Consider the following 16,466-nt stretch of genomic DNA (forward strand, 5'->3'; position numbering starts at 1 on the left):
TAAACACCAGTAGGAACGTGCCAAACACCACCATACATACATCAGCAGGTGCAACATTTGATGCTATTTACAACACAACAGGACAGACCCAGTTAGGAAAGCATGGGTGGTTTGGCCTTTTGACACAAATACATGTCACAGAAATGATTCCTGAACGTCACCAAGGGACTCAGTATACATAGGCCAGACCTACATTATGTGCAGATAACATCCGAAAGTTTCCTTTATAAAATTCAGTGCTTAAAGGCAATTTGAAAACCATGCTTGTGCAGCATCTTTTAATTTTTCACGTTACATCAGCTAAAGAAATATTTTTTTCTTTTTTGCAAAATGGCACTCTTAAATACAGACTGCCCCTTTTTCCTTTTTGGTAAATTCGGCCTTTCACATACAAGCAGTGTGATACACCTTGGGAATACCTCGAACTGGAACTATGCCTCTCATGGTTTCTAATTTAAAAGACCAGTCTGACAAGACTGCAACTTACCTGTTTTTGCATAGAGAATGTGCATCTGTCTGACACTTCCAAAGGAAAACGCCAGTGGCAATTACCACCATGCAGGGTCTGCTGAAGTCCCATGCTTGGCTGTGTCTCAAGCGTATTCCCATCAAACCAAAGCATTCCTTGCAAATCCAGTGGGTGCCTTGTGCTTCATTTAGCAACACCAACTTATGGATTGAGACCTCATCGGCGAATATGGCTGAAGGTGAGGTACGAGTAAATCCAGGCACACAGGTACAATCTTCAGCACCGGCTGCCTCAGAACAAGCAACTGGCAGCACTGTCTTTCTGTGCTTCCACAACGACTACGCGAGGTATTAAAAAGGTCTCTTCACTGCAGCAAATGGCTACGAGAAATGTTGTGACTACCAGCACTTTTTATCTCTAGTTCTTCAAAACATGTCCTGAAACACATTTTTTCTGTTATTGTTTCAACTTTCACTAAGTGCTTGGAGCTTTCCCTCTAAATTGACTTTTTTAAAGAAAGCATGGTCTTCTGAAAAAAGCATGAAAGAGTTTTCAATTTTATAAACAGAAACTTTTATAAGTAACTACTTACTCTAAAGAGTATATATATCTTTTTTAATGACACTATAGATTTTTCCTGTCTCCACAGAGTCTATAGTAATTTTACATATTTTAACAGCTGCTATTTTTTTCTGCTCATAAAACTCTCATGCAACTACCTGCCAATTATATGCAAATGCCTATTTTAGTCACGTAGTTTGCTTTTAATGGGTTATTAACTCTTGTCCATAGATTGGAGTGGGTGTTATGAATGAAATTGAGGCCTTAACATAGGTACTGTCTCAGAAGCACAAATCCTTTGTGTCACAGAGACAAGCAGGCCCTTTCAGAGACAGGCAGGCCCTTTGACCTAGATTAGCCCTCATTTCACAATAACGAGCAACAGAGAGGCTGTCCCCTTATCTGATCACTGTGTGCTCTGTGCACAGAAGACGGTCCATCCTAAATACGTAATCTCCATGTCCAACAGTGACTAACCTACGTCACAACAAATTCTTGGAAACAGACCAAGAACAGATTTTCCTCTGACCAACATTACGTCAATCCAAGACACCTATCCTGTATAAGTATACCTCCCTTTGCCCAAGCAAACCAGAGGAGACAGAGACTTCCAGGCCGACACTCTGCCCGAGGCGCTGCAACCTGCGTCATGCCACAACTCCAGCTGCCAGAGGTCCATCACCCATCTGTGGGTGTCCAGCTCAAGATCAGGATGAAGTCCCACTAAGGTAAAGGGGTTAGACTAACTCCTAGGGGGATTCTTGGCTCTCTAAGACCTACACACATGCTAGGTACACTTAGGTACATCTAGTTAGGCATCATAGGGGTATAGGCTTCATCTAAATGCATTCTGTATTTCATGTATTTGTTCATTACTATTGCAAAATGGTAGAACTATACAAAGCCTTTTTATTTAACTGCACTGCTGGCCATAATTCTCTGCTACTGTCCAACAGTTGTCGCAGCACATATAACCAGTACTAGAAGAACAACTGTGCAATAAATGTTATTGTAAACACACCCGACTGTTTCTTCTATGTACTTCTCTGAGATGAGTGACTGAATGAAAAGTAGTATATTGTTTCCATGATCCTGAGGGATGTGGGTTTTATGTTATGTGGTTGCCAGAAGCTATTCCCTTCTTGTCTTCAAGAAGTTTCTAGTGGCCTCTGAGCTAGCTGGTACACAGTAATTAAGTTTAATATACATAATAGGGGCATACAGACCTCAGTCCTATGCCAAGCCTATCGTGTATGTTATTCCAATGCGCAGAACCTATAAGGGATATAGGAACTACACTACAGTGTGTACCGCTAAGAAACACTTCACGACCCCCACTCCAACATTTGTGTGTGCAAAGTAAAACCCAGGATGTCTTAATGTATTCTTTACCCAACCTTTCATATTTGTCTGCTTGCATTTGTGTGAGGCAATACTGAAAATGGAAAGTTGTAACAGGCAGAGTTATTTTGCCATGAATGATCCATTCTGTAGCTCGTTTTTCTGCTACCGTAAATGGCAATTTTTCCCGTTTTTCAATGCTCAGCACTGTATACTTTGCTCCCCTTTGTAGCAGTTTGATCTGTTTATGAGTGAGATTGTATTATGTAAACAGAGACGATGTGTTGATGGAACGTCAAGGCACATAGCCTGCACGCACGTTTTGTAGCATCCAGCCTAATAACATAATAGAACGTATTTGAGATTGGCCTTGTTGTAACATGGCTAAATCTTGTTCCAGTATGTGATAGCAGAGGATACAATGTTGCCCAGTGAATATATCCTGGATGACAGAGTTGTTAACGCATTGTCGACCACAGCGAGCGATTTCTCTAAATTATTACGATCAATTTCTCGTATTCTTTCTGCGGCGTCTTCTTGTGTTACCTTCCATATTTCATTATGATCAGCATAGATGCCGACATATATGAAATGTTTTTGATGCGGTTTTCTTGGTCCTTGCAAGAAATCCTTAAGGTCTGCGCCTTCTTTAAGTAAACATAAGTGTTGTTTCACATCCTCGAGTGTAGATTTTTGTGGCCAATCAAGGCATAATTTTCCAACACTGTCTGTTGTTACTACCCCTGAATGCTGTCATTGAACATAACGTGGGTCTGGCCTATTGATAGTAAAGCCCTGTATTCTATTCAGGAATATTTCTTGACAGGTGTTTGTGTCTGTGGGCCAGGGCAACCATTTTCCCATTCAGGATCTGATCTGTTGTTTTGTAAAATTGTGTCTACTGTTACGGCTCCCTGTGTAGCGCTATTACTTGCAGGTGTTAGTACAGAAGGTGTATTCATGTCTTTGATCATGGCTAATCCAAGGTAAGACGTTTGTTGGACAGTGTCATTCAAAAACATTATTTGCTGTAGGATGATACAGGCTCTAAACAAAGCTTCTATCCCCTGTACATGCCAATCTTTAGAACACCAGACAATTTTTGTGTCGATTGTGTCTTTCCAGAAGTTGAACCCTTGTCTAGACAGTTGGGCATAACGGCTGCAGAATAAACCTTTTTTGTATTAGTTTTTATTAAAACAAATTTTTATTACGTTTTCATGTTTTCTACAAATCAGCGGGACGTCTTAGATCTTATGCACATGAAAATTATGTAATTATTGATGAGGCAGGCAGAACTTGCCCTCTCCTAAGTAAGCATTCAATACATTACAGTACAGTTGACATATCAGTGGTTGCAGATCGATCGTGCCTACTATTGTTGCAGTCTGTTACATATTCTGTTCCTTTGCTGTAACTTGTATCATTATCACATTTCTGTGTATAATCCATATCATTGTCTCACATTAAAAAGTGACGAACCATCCCGTATCAATATGTACTCCCTCCCCCTCCCACCAGTCCTAGATGCCTTTGTAATGTCAGGTCATAGGTTCTAGCCCTGCTGCGTCACAACACCATACCTCCTACAATGTGCTTAGCTGATACACTAGACCGTTCGGGTTAGAATCTCAGCCCTGTGTGTCCTATTGTGTGCTGTCAGCGGCGTTATAAAAATATATGTCCAAGATTGACAGGTTTCCATCATGGCATCCCATTCTAGTGATATTGGAGTTTCCTGCCTTATTATGGCACTCTCTGCCCCACCCTATCGTAGTAATTTGCTGTGCCATGCATATGCAGTAGGTGATGTTTTTGATTTCCATCGCATAGTGCTGGCCCTTACTGCCAAAAGAAGCTCCAGATTTACAAACCTATATTGTACTTTGTATTTGGCCGCTTTTTTCCTTAAACCCAAAATACAATCCACTATGATATTATGTATCTCCCGGTGTGTGATCTTGGCCGTGTGGCATCTGATCGAGTCCCAGAACCCCCTACTGTTTTGTATTAGTTAACATACTTTTCTGTCCTGTTTTAATTACATTCTTATAGTAAAAGTTTTCTTGATTGGATGTATTGATTCCTGAAAAATATGGAAACTTATTTGCAACTACCACTTGATGGTGTAGGACAATGTTCCCATTGGTTAAACATAAATACACTTCTATGTGTTGCAGATGTATGCAAGAAATGATGACCATAATGGTTATAACAATAAAGCTGTTCGTAGGCTGATGAACCGTCTAAGTTTTCATTCTTAGAAAATGCAGCAGATCTTTCTAGATCAGACATCATGTTATTAACAGTCTCAATGTCCCAATCATCTGAATAGGTATTAGAGGTAATATAGTCACTTAAGGAAAATTTAAATAAGTGTGGAATCTTCTTCCGACGGCCCGCATATATCATAATCGGTTTTGAACCCAAACTATACCATCCTGTATAGGAACGGCTGTGATGTTCACTGCTGACAAGTCACTTGCTTCACGATGGGATGATTTCTGTGGTTTTAAAAGTAAGTTCACATTTTTACTTTCAGTGTCCAAATGAATATATCTACCATTCACAAGTCCTGTAAGAGTCATTACTAAAGCTAGCCAAAGCAGAAAGAAAAATATCCCAGAAAGAATCCATAGTTCAATCCATGGTGAAACCAGATTAGTCTCTTTCAGGTGATGAAAAAAGTCTTGTACGTGTTCTTAGAAAGTTTTTTGGGCTGGTGTTGTTTCAGGCTCACTTGGATCCTCAGAAAACGTATCAAAGTTAATGAAGTAGCCAGAAGCAGTTCGGTCAATTGTTGAAATTGCATCAGGATTAATTGAAATCGCTGGAACCAGTTGATCGCGTGTTACATTGGTGTAGACAGGTGTGTCTTGACAAACTGTTATTTGGGTGTCATGAGGGATGAGTTCCATAGTATGGTTGCTTAGTCCTTCATCTGATACTGCTGAATTCTTGATGGTGATGAGTTTTTCAGTCTGAACCTCTTGGATAGTAGCAAGAGGAGTGCGTTTGCTACTAGGCCTACTATTTAGTATTGGCCACATAGTGTGGTTTGATGAGGTCGATTGATACAAATCTTTTCTCCTTTCTTCCAGCAAGGGACGGCAGAAGTACTGTTCTTGTTCCGTGGATGGCTAGGACAGGTACTGGTTGTCTGTAAGAAGGCACAAATTCCTTCTTGTCACCAATTTTCTCTCTGACTAGATCCCCAACTTTTGGGATCCAGACAGACCTTGCTGGGACGGCTGTTTTTTCCCCAGTCGTGGTTGGCTTCAGGAACACGTTGCTTTGTTTCGATCTTAGTTCATTTAGAACCTGTAAAACAGCCAAACGATCTGTGATATCAAAAGGTTAATTTTCCACCACTGTGCCTATACATTTGAGATCAGGAACCCACATTCTTGTCCCAAATAGGACCTCATATGGAGAGACCCCCGTAGAGAACTTCTTGGCAAATTATTTAACGAGCGTTGAACCCCTTAAAGATGTTTGACCCACCCATCACCCGAACCTAATACTCTAGCTGTTATAGACTGATTTATGTCCCAATTTACCTTTCCACAATGAAATTACTCTCAGGTCGGAATGAAGAGGAGTACCGCAATGCTACGCCCAAACTGTCCATGGCCTCTTTGTAAGCCCGAGAGCTAAATGCAGGACCTTGGTCAGAATGTAGTGTGCCAATTGCGTATGTGCCGATAAAGATTCGCAAATCTTTTATAACAGTTCGAGCGTCAGCCGAGCGCTGAGGCCACATCCATAGGAACCTTGAGCACGAATCCACTGCGACCATGATATATTTATAGTTACCATCCCTTTGCAAGGGACCGCAGTAATCCAGGTAAACACAAGCCAATGGTTTATCTGAAATTAACAGGGGCGTCTGCGCAGGACGTTTCACTGTGGAGACTTTCATCTGTTTGCATATTTTGCATTCCAAAACATAGTTTTTGGTCTGTTTCCTAATGCCAGGCCACAAATATCTCTGTTTTAATAAAGATACAGTTGCAGAAACACCTGCATGGGCAGAGGCTATCCCTTCATGCGCAGCTAGGATCAGTCCTAATCTACGTTCCTTGTTTGGAATTACCCTATTCCCCACTCCAGGGATTCGAGCAAAGGAAACGTTGTTCGCATCAATTATATAAGACTACTTGAGTGGAAACTTTTTCGGTAACGCTGCACCACTGCCTTTGCTTAAAGCATTGACAGCCAATAATATCTCCCTGTCTGATCTCGTTTTTGAATGAGTGATCGCAGCTACGGAAGCCGTTTGCACAGCCCTCTTTGTGGCTTCATCAGGCAATTAATTGCCTGCAACATGAACACCATCACGTTGATGACTCAGCGTGTGTATCACATGAGTATTTTAGGTCCGTTTCGCGATTGAACTACTTGTTCCCAAAGCGTTTTATGCTTTATTGTGCCACCTTTTGTATCTTTGAATCCGTTTTGAAGCCAATTCTGTAAATATTCATTCTATGACTGAACACAGTAAAAGGAATCACACACTATAAGTGTGATAAGTGTGGGGAATTCGTGATCCGTATTTTCATGTGCCAATTTGAATGCTGGTAGTTCAGCTCGCTGAGCTGTACAATCTCCTAGAGATCGAGTTTTAGTGACCATAGGTCGGAAGATACCATCGCGCATGCGAACTTTAATGATTGCGCTCACTGCACTGTAAGCTTGCTTACTCCCTATAGCGGGTTGTGCTGATCCGTCAGTATAAATTATGAATTTGTACTGATCAAGAGTCAGAATTTTTGCGGGCTGAGGACATTCATGTTCATATTGCAGGAATGCTTGTGTTTCTAAATCAGGATCATAAACATATTCAACATCTGTTGCAGCAAGAGAATTAACCCATTGTATCCATCAAGGATGTAAAGCTTTTGCATTTGGAATGCTTGCTTTTGTAACTGCCTCTAAGGCTGGTACTGGAGTCACGACAATAATGCATTTCCCCTGTGCTAGATCTTTTTCTTTTGCTACAGCGGTTTGAACTACTGTCAGAATTTTTTCTGTTGAAGTGAAGCGCATTTCTGTTTGTGTATACAAATGTGATTTGTATGCAATTGGTACTTTTTCACCTTCATTAAAAGTTAAATAAGTGAATCCGCATTCACCAGAAATTATTCGGATTACTAAATTGCGTGTATGTAGTGTAAGTGATTTGTTGCTAACATGTTAGCTTGGAGTGAACGAAATATTTCTGTGTGTTCTTGTGTCCAATTTTTGATTCAAAAATCAGGTTTGATTAATTCGTAGAGAGGTTTAATCCTTTCTGCGTAATTTAGAATGTAAGTTCTTCCAAAATTTAGGAAACCTAGAATCAACTGTACAATTTTCAGCATTTTTGGAGGTTGGAGCAGTGCACACCTTTCTAAAAAGTTAGCTGCCAGGCTTTTGCCTTCACTTGACAGCTCATAACCAAGACAAAGGACATTGAGGTGGGTAATTTTTAAAGTTTAATGTCTAGCTATCAGAGGCGAAGCCCATTATAATGGTACTCACTCTGTTCAAGTGTCTATCCAGGTCATCGTCTGTCAGATAGATGTCATCCACATATGACAATGCCTCATTTTTTTTTTTTTAAAGACCAATGGTCCCAGATTTTATTTAGTTTCACAAGTAACAAACCAAATGATCATACAATGTCATAAAAACTACAAACTTTACCCAGCCAGTAACTTGTTTCGACATGTCGGTCATACATAAGTGAAAATAAACAGTAGCCAGGGGAGATGCATTAGTTCGCAATTATCAGTGCCAGGAAAAGTCTCGGGTTGCAGTGCCTGTAGCATGTGTCACTGCAAAAGGACCAAGGTGGTCATAAAAGCCAAAAGCGATTGTTCTAGGCCGTGTTCCCTGGTTGGCACGGATGAGGTCAAAGACAGCAGTCACATCCCATAGTGCCATATGGATCGCTGGGCTACAGTCTCCTGATCGTGGCAGTGTGCAATAAACATTGTGTAAAGGGTAAACAGGGAGGGGAAAATGAACATCACTGTGAGTACAGCAGAAACGAACTCACTGTCAACCAAGAGATACAACAGGGAAATAATGAAAAAAGGAAATAAAAAAGAAAAGGAAAAAAGAAAGGAGGGAGGACTTCAACAACAGTTGGACTAGTATTAGCGTGTACAGTAGTGTATCAGTGACCCTAGCGGCGCATGGTACACCCTATCTGGACTGTGTGGGGGTGGGGACGGCTGTGGATATAGGGTTGCTGTGGCCGTATGGCGGGAGGGGAGGGGAGTGGAGGGGTTGATAGCAAGTAGACCTAGTCGGGTAGTACCTTAGTGGCCGGGGGAGGGGGGGGAGGGGGAGGGGGGGGAGCGTCACGCCGGGGCGGCGGACGACTGTTCCCCCACTGCTCCGTGTCGAGGCGGTTACGTTATACCAGCCTGGGTGCATGTCCGATGGTATGCGGTCAGGGTAGCGTCCCAGTCTTGGGCAATCGGGTACATACGGAGGCCCGCCATCTCCTCCCTGTGTAGAGACACGCTCTCTGCGCAAGCCCAGTTGTCAAATGAGCGACGCCAGTCTGCAGGGCGCGGGGGGGTGTCATTTTTCCCCGTTTCGTGATGAGTCGCTTAGCCGTAATGAGCCCCAGGTCCCAGAAACGTGCCTGTAGTTTGGTCTGCTTGGTTCTTTTGTAGAGTCCCAGCAGGCATGCTTCCCACGTCTTGGGGAGGGTATCGCCCGTGGCCGCCGTCAATGTGTCAGTGACCGCCGACCAGTACAAGGTGAGGGCAACTCCAGAGCGCGTGTAGGATGTCCGAGTTCAGGAGACCGCACATGACAATGCCTCATCATCATAAATTTGTGGTAACTCTGTTACTCTTGCTGAGAATAAACCCAGGCTGTTCTTGAACCCTTGTAGGAGACGACAGAAGTGAAGTTGGGTTCCCATTATTGAGAAAGCTGTTAAGTACCTGCTTTCAGGTGAAATGTTTTGACAAAAGAAACCAATTGAAATGTCTAATGTGGTTTTATATTTTTTTACGCACAATGTTATTCATTAATGCTGTACTATGTGCATTTTGCACTACAAATGTTTTGGAACAAGTGTTCAAATGTCTGTAATCCAAAACTAGACGATATGTATTTTCTAGTTTGGATACGGGAAACAAAGGATTGTTCATTGAGGAGGTGCATGTTTCAATCACCCCGTGGTATTCAAGTTGATCTAAGATCCCCCTGACCTCTTTCTAGCTTCTTGCTTTATTGGGTACTGCCTTTGTGCAGTAGGTTGATTTTTTAACTGTATTTTGTGGTGAGGTGAGTCCTCATCCCATCCTACATGTTTTGTGTATAATGCTGGGGCCTGGGCAACTGTCAATTTCCTGGTATAATTAAATTGTTGGTGAATTGGAATATGGTTGGAGAAAGCTGGCATAATGATGTCCTCGCCATGTGGGCATTCTCTCACAAATTCGGGTGGCCAATCCCTTTCTGCTAGAAGTATATCATAACCCCTTGAAAGTTTCTCCCAAAAAAGTGGCTTCACTTTTTTCGGTATGTCTCCCTCCATCCGGATTGTTATTTCATATAACTTTTGTGGAGTTATAACCCTAGTGTCTCCAGAAGTTTCTTTAGGTTCTGGTGAGCTATTGTTACTTCTGCTGCACTGTACAGCATTGTCTGAGCCCATTCTCTGTTCTTGAGTTGTGTTCTCAGTATTTTCGACATGTCTGATCTTCAGACCTGCTACCTTCTTCTTGGTGAATTGAGGTTTTGATTTGGTTTTTTTAATGCGTTGATCGTCTTTGGACTTCATGCGTTCTTCTTTGTGATCTGACCGTCCTCTTCTTTCGGATGTCTGTGACAAAATCTGAAAAGTATGAAAAGAACCTGTATCAGTATCCTGATACCTGTCAGGTTTTCTTAAATTATCCCTATTCCTGAGGTTATACCTCCTTTCAGAGGGCTCTTTTTGAGGAGACCTACTTCGGGATTCAGAACGTTTCTGTTTTGAATTTTGTTTATTAGTTTCCCACTTCTTTTTAGAAGATGTAGGATTTTGTTTAATAGAGTCCTTTTCAGGACCTTCAGACAGTTGTGGCTTCAAAGGTTTTCCACCCAAACTGCCTAATTCTGCATAAGATTTTCTATTATTCTGGGTAGTTCATGTTGATGTTCTGTTACAACAAATTCCCTTAAGCGTTGGCGGATCGCCACTGATGCTGCCTCCCCTTTAATATTAGATAATATTATTGTTGAGACCTGGTCTAAATTTTTCAGTAATTTCATACCTAAATGCAGCCCAAGCTCCGCCCCGTACTCATTTTGAATCTGTTTCAGGACATCTGGTATTACCGCAATTGAAGGGAACACCGTGTGTTTTAGTATAGATGGCAGCAAAGACTGTGCCCCAAGTGGTGCAGTCTTCCAGTTGTGGTGTGATCCCCATTGGTAAACAGATTGTTAGGATTCTGTGTTTCTCATAAGGGCTAGTATTAGGAAATACTGCTTCGATTTGAATAATTTTTTGAGCTATCCAGAATGGAATTTGTTCACGTTTTGTGGGCATTTTACCCATGATTGCGTATAAAGTTTGTGGAATAATTTTTAGATTATTACCCTGTTGAGGGGTTTGATTTGGAATGGTCAATGGTGGTTGAACTGTGAAAGTCTGCATGACATATTGGACTAATTGTCTGTAAATGTTTATTAACTCTTTTAGTTGAGTAAGTAATTCATCGTCTGACATCTCTTCGATGTCTGGATGAGGAGGTGTGTAGCCAGCTAAAACCGGCCATGTTGCTCCTGGTCTACCTAGTGGACCGAGCCTGGTAATGTTTTTATGATGTTTTAGGGCGCCTTTAAACCAGAGATCATGCTCCTGGTATGTGAGTGGAATTTCAATATCCTTGAAAGGAATATATTCCTCAGGTGGATCATCTTCTTTAAAGAAGTGAAACACTTTTGTTATTGAATTTGATTCTGGGAATACTATCCATGAATAGAATACTTCTGTCTGAAATGATTTGTGTGCCTCTTTCACGAAAACTGCTCTACCACCTCTAGGTGTTAGGCCGTGTTTATAGTTTTAGAGTGATGGCTCTCCTTATATGTGGATGGATAGGAATCACATCCTCATTGGTTTCATTAAAACCGGTAGTATTAACAGCGAGATGTAATGCTATTGACTGGAGCAGCCTCAGCATTATCCCCGTTATTGAACAATGTTTTTTGAAAAATGTAGAACAAGTTACAAGGAAACTAAGATAATGTGCACAATATTTTGGAACACTGTATCCTTCAACGTTGAACAAACCAAAGAGCTAATATAGGATTTTTGTTCTATTCAGTTTTGGCGGATACTTAGCCCTACCCACTCCAGACGTCTTATGGAGTATGTGAGTAGGGGTCTCTGAGAAAAGCACGACTGAGTTACTTCAGTATCTAGCGTTAAATTACTGCCTTACCAAACCGTTGGGTGCCAAGTTGTGTAGTTCCTATTTCCCTAATAGGCTCTGCGCATTGGAGTAATATACACTATAATTTTGGCATTGAACTGAGGTCAGTATGCCCCTATCGAGTATATTAAACTTAATTACTTTGTGTGCCAGCTAACTCAGAGGCCACTAGAAACTCCTTGTCAAACAAGAAGGGAGTAGTTTCTGGCAACCGCATAAACATGACAACTTTTGTTTCCAGAACACTCTCAGAATCGTGGAAACAATAGATAACAGTTTCACTCAGCTAATCCTGCATGCTTAGTTTCTGCAGAGTTACACAGAAAGAGTAGATGGGTGTCTCAATAAAAGGGATTTATTGAACAATCTTATTTCTCATGAATGAGATATGTGCTGTTACAATCATAAGACAGAAGTTGAGATATATAATGTACAGCGTAAGCAGTAGAAAGAAATAATACTGCAATATCATTGTCTTTCAGCTATGATACATATTCATATACATAAATAAAACAGGCTAAAATGTGAGTGCTCATACGATGCGTTCTCTAACTAGTTCTACCCCAGTGAGAAGTAGGTGCTGTATTCTATAGTATGGTAAGCTATAGTTTGTTATGCAGAGAGTCCCTCTAGGTTCTAGTCAGCTCCATACCTTGAGAATAAGAGAGGTTGGAATCTCTTTCCGGTTCTCGAACTCTAACACCCCGCAAAGGGAGTCAGAATACTGGAAGCTGGATTCTCTGTGAGCAGGGATGACTGCGTCTTGTCAGTGCATCAGGGCGGGACACGGGCTCCTCTAAGTCGAGGAGCCTCAGCGTGTCGGAGGTCTTGGAGGAAAATTTGCAGAACAGCGGGGGACTCGAAGTCCCAGGAGGCCAGGAGGCCAGAGGCTGTCCCTGCAATCGCCCTCACCTGTGCGGGGGAATAAAGCGACCTCGCCGCTCCAGCTTCGCGGGAGCCGCAGAGACTTGGAGGTCTTGGAGGAAAATGTGCAGAACAGTGGGGGACTCGAAGTCCCAGGAGGCCAGGAGCCCAGAGGCAGTCTCTGCAATCGCCCTCACCTGTGCGGGGGAATAAAGCAACCTCGCTGCTCCAACTTCGTGTAGCCGCAGCGTCTTGGAGGTCTTGGAGGAAAATTTGCAGAACAGCGGGGGACTCGAAGTCCCAGGAGGCCATAGGCAGTCCCTGCATTTGCTCTCACCTGTGCGGGGGAATAAAGCGACCTCACCACTCCCGGGGGGCCCGCGAAGGGCGGGCCCGTTTAAGCCCGTTGTAGCCCGGAGGAGACCGGACCGGGCCACCACTCTAACGACTTGCAGCTGGCACATTGAAGGACCTTTAATTACTCTGTAAGTATCCTCAGTGTTAACTGAACCCGCTTGGGAAAAATGGCTGGGTGTGAAGGGCGGACTAAGAAAGCGATGACGGGTGGCTGGGACTTTAGATAACTTTATAATAAGGGGTACGTCAGTCCTGGAACACGAAATGATCATGACCGAGTGTCGGCTCTCTCAGGACCTAGCTTTTTCTAAAAGATCTTCGTTGGGGGAATTGGCGAATGCACTGGAGCACATACATCAAATGATTGTTAGTGAAGGGCCCGAGAGTGGAATTAGAAATCAGTTAGCCCAGGCAACGGGGAAACTACCCCCAATTGGTGAGCTGCAACAATTGGGGGCATTGACTGATGACTCATCGTCAACTCCCGAAATCAATACAGTAGTACAGTAGTATGTGGTTCTGAAGGCCCGAATATCCGACAGCTATATGGGCGTCTTGAAAGGGCTATTCCCAAAAGGAAGCGAGGTGGCGTAGTTACGCGCGGGAGAAAGCCCAAATTTCCAAAGCTCAGTAATAATAATGAATCTCTTACCCCGGCCGCTAACGTTATAGAAAGTGGGCAGCTGATCCCACCAATAGTAACCATCTCCGCAGGGGTAAATAATTTTCCTGAACACCCTTCAACTGAGGACTTATTTCTGATGAAATTGGGTGCTCTTTTACAGTCGTTATTGCAACCTCTTGAGGGGAGACTATCATTAATAGAGCAGAGGTTGTTAAAAATTGAAGAAGCATCCACGGCAAGTATGGACTACATAAAGGTCAAAAAGGCTTATTTTGGCCAAACACAAGCAAAAACTGTCCCAGATGGCTCCTTGCCCGGAACTACTATAATGTCATCTAATCGTCCTACTGCTCCTGAGAATAGTCCAACTCATATATCCCTCGCTGATTACCCAGATAATCTCTTGACCACAGCTAGCAATAAAAAAACGAAGATGTACAACAGCTGGGAGGAGAAGAGCGGAGAACATCAAGGGGCTTGTCAACTGGGAAACCTATCGCTGATGGTCCAAAGAGTAATTTACCACACATCGATCTACCCCCGGAAAGCGCACCATATGTAGTCGTCTTGACTGGGGTTCCTAAACTGGATCCCAATGGAGTTGAATCATATATTGAACTAAAAAATAAGTCTATCCATTGGTTGAACAATAATAGACCTCTTCCCAGAAATGTCCATTCCCAAATTTTATTTGCTAGAAGAGTGGGATGGGTGGGACGCAGACCCAAAGACGTGGAAGGGGATTGTATCATCATCAACTTTAAGGACAGAAGTGTGGTCGATCATGTATGTATGGGATATCAAACAAATGTCCAAACGACAATTCACCCTATGAACTTAAGTTATTTTTATCCCCCCCTACTTGTAGCCAGAACCAATATCACTATGGACTTAATCGGGGACGGGTAGCTCATAATGACACCCAGAGTTATGGAGAAGAAATGGGAGGTAAATAATAGGTTTAGTACACTTGACCAGGTTGATTGACTGCCATTTATTCCCCTATCTTTGAAAGTAACACAAAAATGGCTGAGGGTACCAATCAAAAAAAGGTTTTTAGGGGGGAAGAAACAAGACCCTTTAGCAACTAAGATAATAGGGTCTAGCGAAATCAGACAAATACCTATAGTTGACCCTGAGGTAGAGGCTGGGAAACAGGTGTTAATTCATGAAAGATTCATTTTACTTGGAGAAGTTATATCATCCCCTGAAGTTCTACCCCCCTCCCGCCCCTGTATTGTTGATCTAGGTTCGCTGGAGCCTGACTTATTGGAGAGTGTAGCGCCTATGGTTAAAGTTGGGAGTGGTCCAGAGGGCCCTAGTGCAGGCCTGAGGTATGTTACCTTTACAACGAAACTTTTACAACGCACTACCATTACAACGCGGTCATTACAACGCAAACCATTACAACGCATTGCGCTGGGGGGGCGCTCTAGGATAGGGAATAAGGTTAATTTACTATCCAACACCTTCCCTAGTGTCCACGGGGACTGGAGTTGGAATAGTAAATTAAACTATTCACTATCCAGCACCCCAAAGCGCTATGCGTTGTAATGGATTGCGATGTAAAAACCGCATTGTAAAGGCAGGCGTTGTAATAGCCTGCGTTGTAACGTCATACATCCAGGCCTGACAATGTTGTCGTGGAACATTGCGGGCCTTACGGCTAAAATGGATTTGCTAAACTGGGGAGACTTTATAGACTCCCACAGGGTTTGCCTCTTTCAAGAGACCTGGGCCCCTAAACCTATCCATCGGGTGGGTTTTGTGACTTATTTTGAGCCAGCTGTCAAGGGCCCTAGAGGCAGACTGTCGGGGGGGGGTGTGTACATGGGTGGGTACCCACCTTGGATGTGTGGTAAAAAGAGTTAACACTCATTCCCCAGATAAAATTTTTACTCTTTTGACCTTTACAAATGTACAAAAACTGGCCCTCATTAATATCTATTCTCTGCCAGTTCAGTGCGGTGGTACTTCCCCGACCCTGGATTCTTTGGTAACCCTCTTGAATTCCTTAATGGGTGACGTGGCCTTTTTGATTGGTGGGGATTTTAATTGCCACTATGAACCCTTTAACGGATTTATGAAACCCATCACTGCGGATGAAGATGCAATCTGGTCAATTCCACTCCCTAATACATATGAGGTAAAGAGGTGGACCCCACTAGTGCTTCAAATGACCTCACTTACATTAACTTCTTCAATAAGGGCTTGTAATGGGCGATTCCCGAGCGACAGCCCTGGGTTACCAACTTTCAAAAGATTAGGACAGGTATCAGTAATTGATTACTTTTTAATTAGTATGGAAATATGGGATAAAGTGGTAGATTTTATGGTCGTTCAGCGCACTGAAAGCGACCATAATCCACTGACCATTAAGTTAGATTTCCAAATAAGTGATACAGACCAAGGCTTTTTTACCCCCCCCCTCGAAGGGACCTTAGAATAGTAAACGGAGGGAGGCGTATTCGCTGGGCTACAATTACTCAATCCCCAGATACAATGGCAAGAATGTATAACAGCATTATTCCCTTGATAGAAAAGGCAGCTATTGTCTATGAGAATATTTCTGATAGTAGCTTTGGGAATGACCTGGGGAAAATCCACCAGGAAATGGTGGTAACCCTGGCGGATTTCTTCTATTGTACCCGGTCAACCAAATGCAAACCCCGAGGGGATACAAACCCGTGGTTTAGTAGGGGTTGTAGGCGAGCCAAGCGAACCCTCCTATCATCCCTCAAGGGGGGTGACCCCTTATGTATCAATATTTACAACAAGGGGTGGTGATGGACAGAGTCTCTGAATTAAGCAGAAT

At 42.8% G+C, this 16,466-nt stretch overlaps 1 protein-coding gene across 3 annotated transcripts in view; it reads left to right on the plus strand.

Moving 5' to 3' along the window:
* The first annotated feature begins 458 nt into the window (after positions 1-458).
* LOC144782042 (zinc finger MYM-type protein 1-like) overlaps positions 459-16,466 on the plus strand; it is a 236,421-nt gene continuing 220,413 nt past the window's right edge. For all 3 annotated transcript variants that reach the window (XM_078661172.1, XM_078661171.1, XM_078661174.1), the window contains exon 1: positions 459-1,758. The gene's annotated coding sequence lies outside the window, so the exon portion shown is untranslated. The remainder of the gene's footprint in view (positions 1,759-16,466) is intronic.

This window comes from Lissotriton helveticus, chromosome 9 (assembly GCF_964261635.1).
Source record: "Lissotriton helveticus chromosome 9, aLisHel1.1, whole genome shotgun sequence".
Taxonomy (NCBI): domain Eukaryota; kingdom Metazoa; phylum Chordata; class Amphibia; order Caudata; family Salamandridae; genus Lissotriton; species Lissotriton helveticus.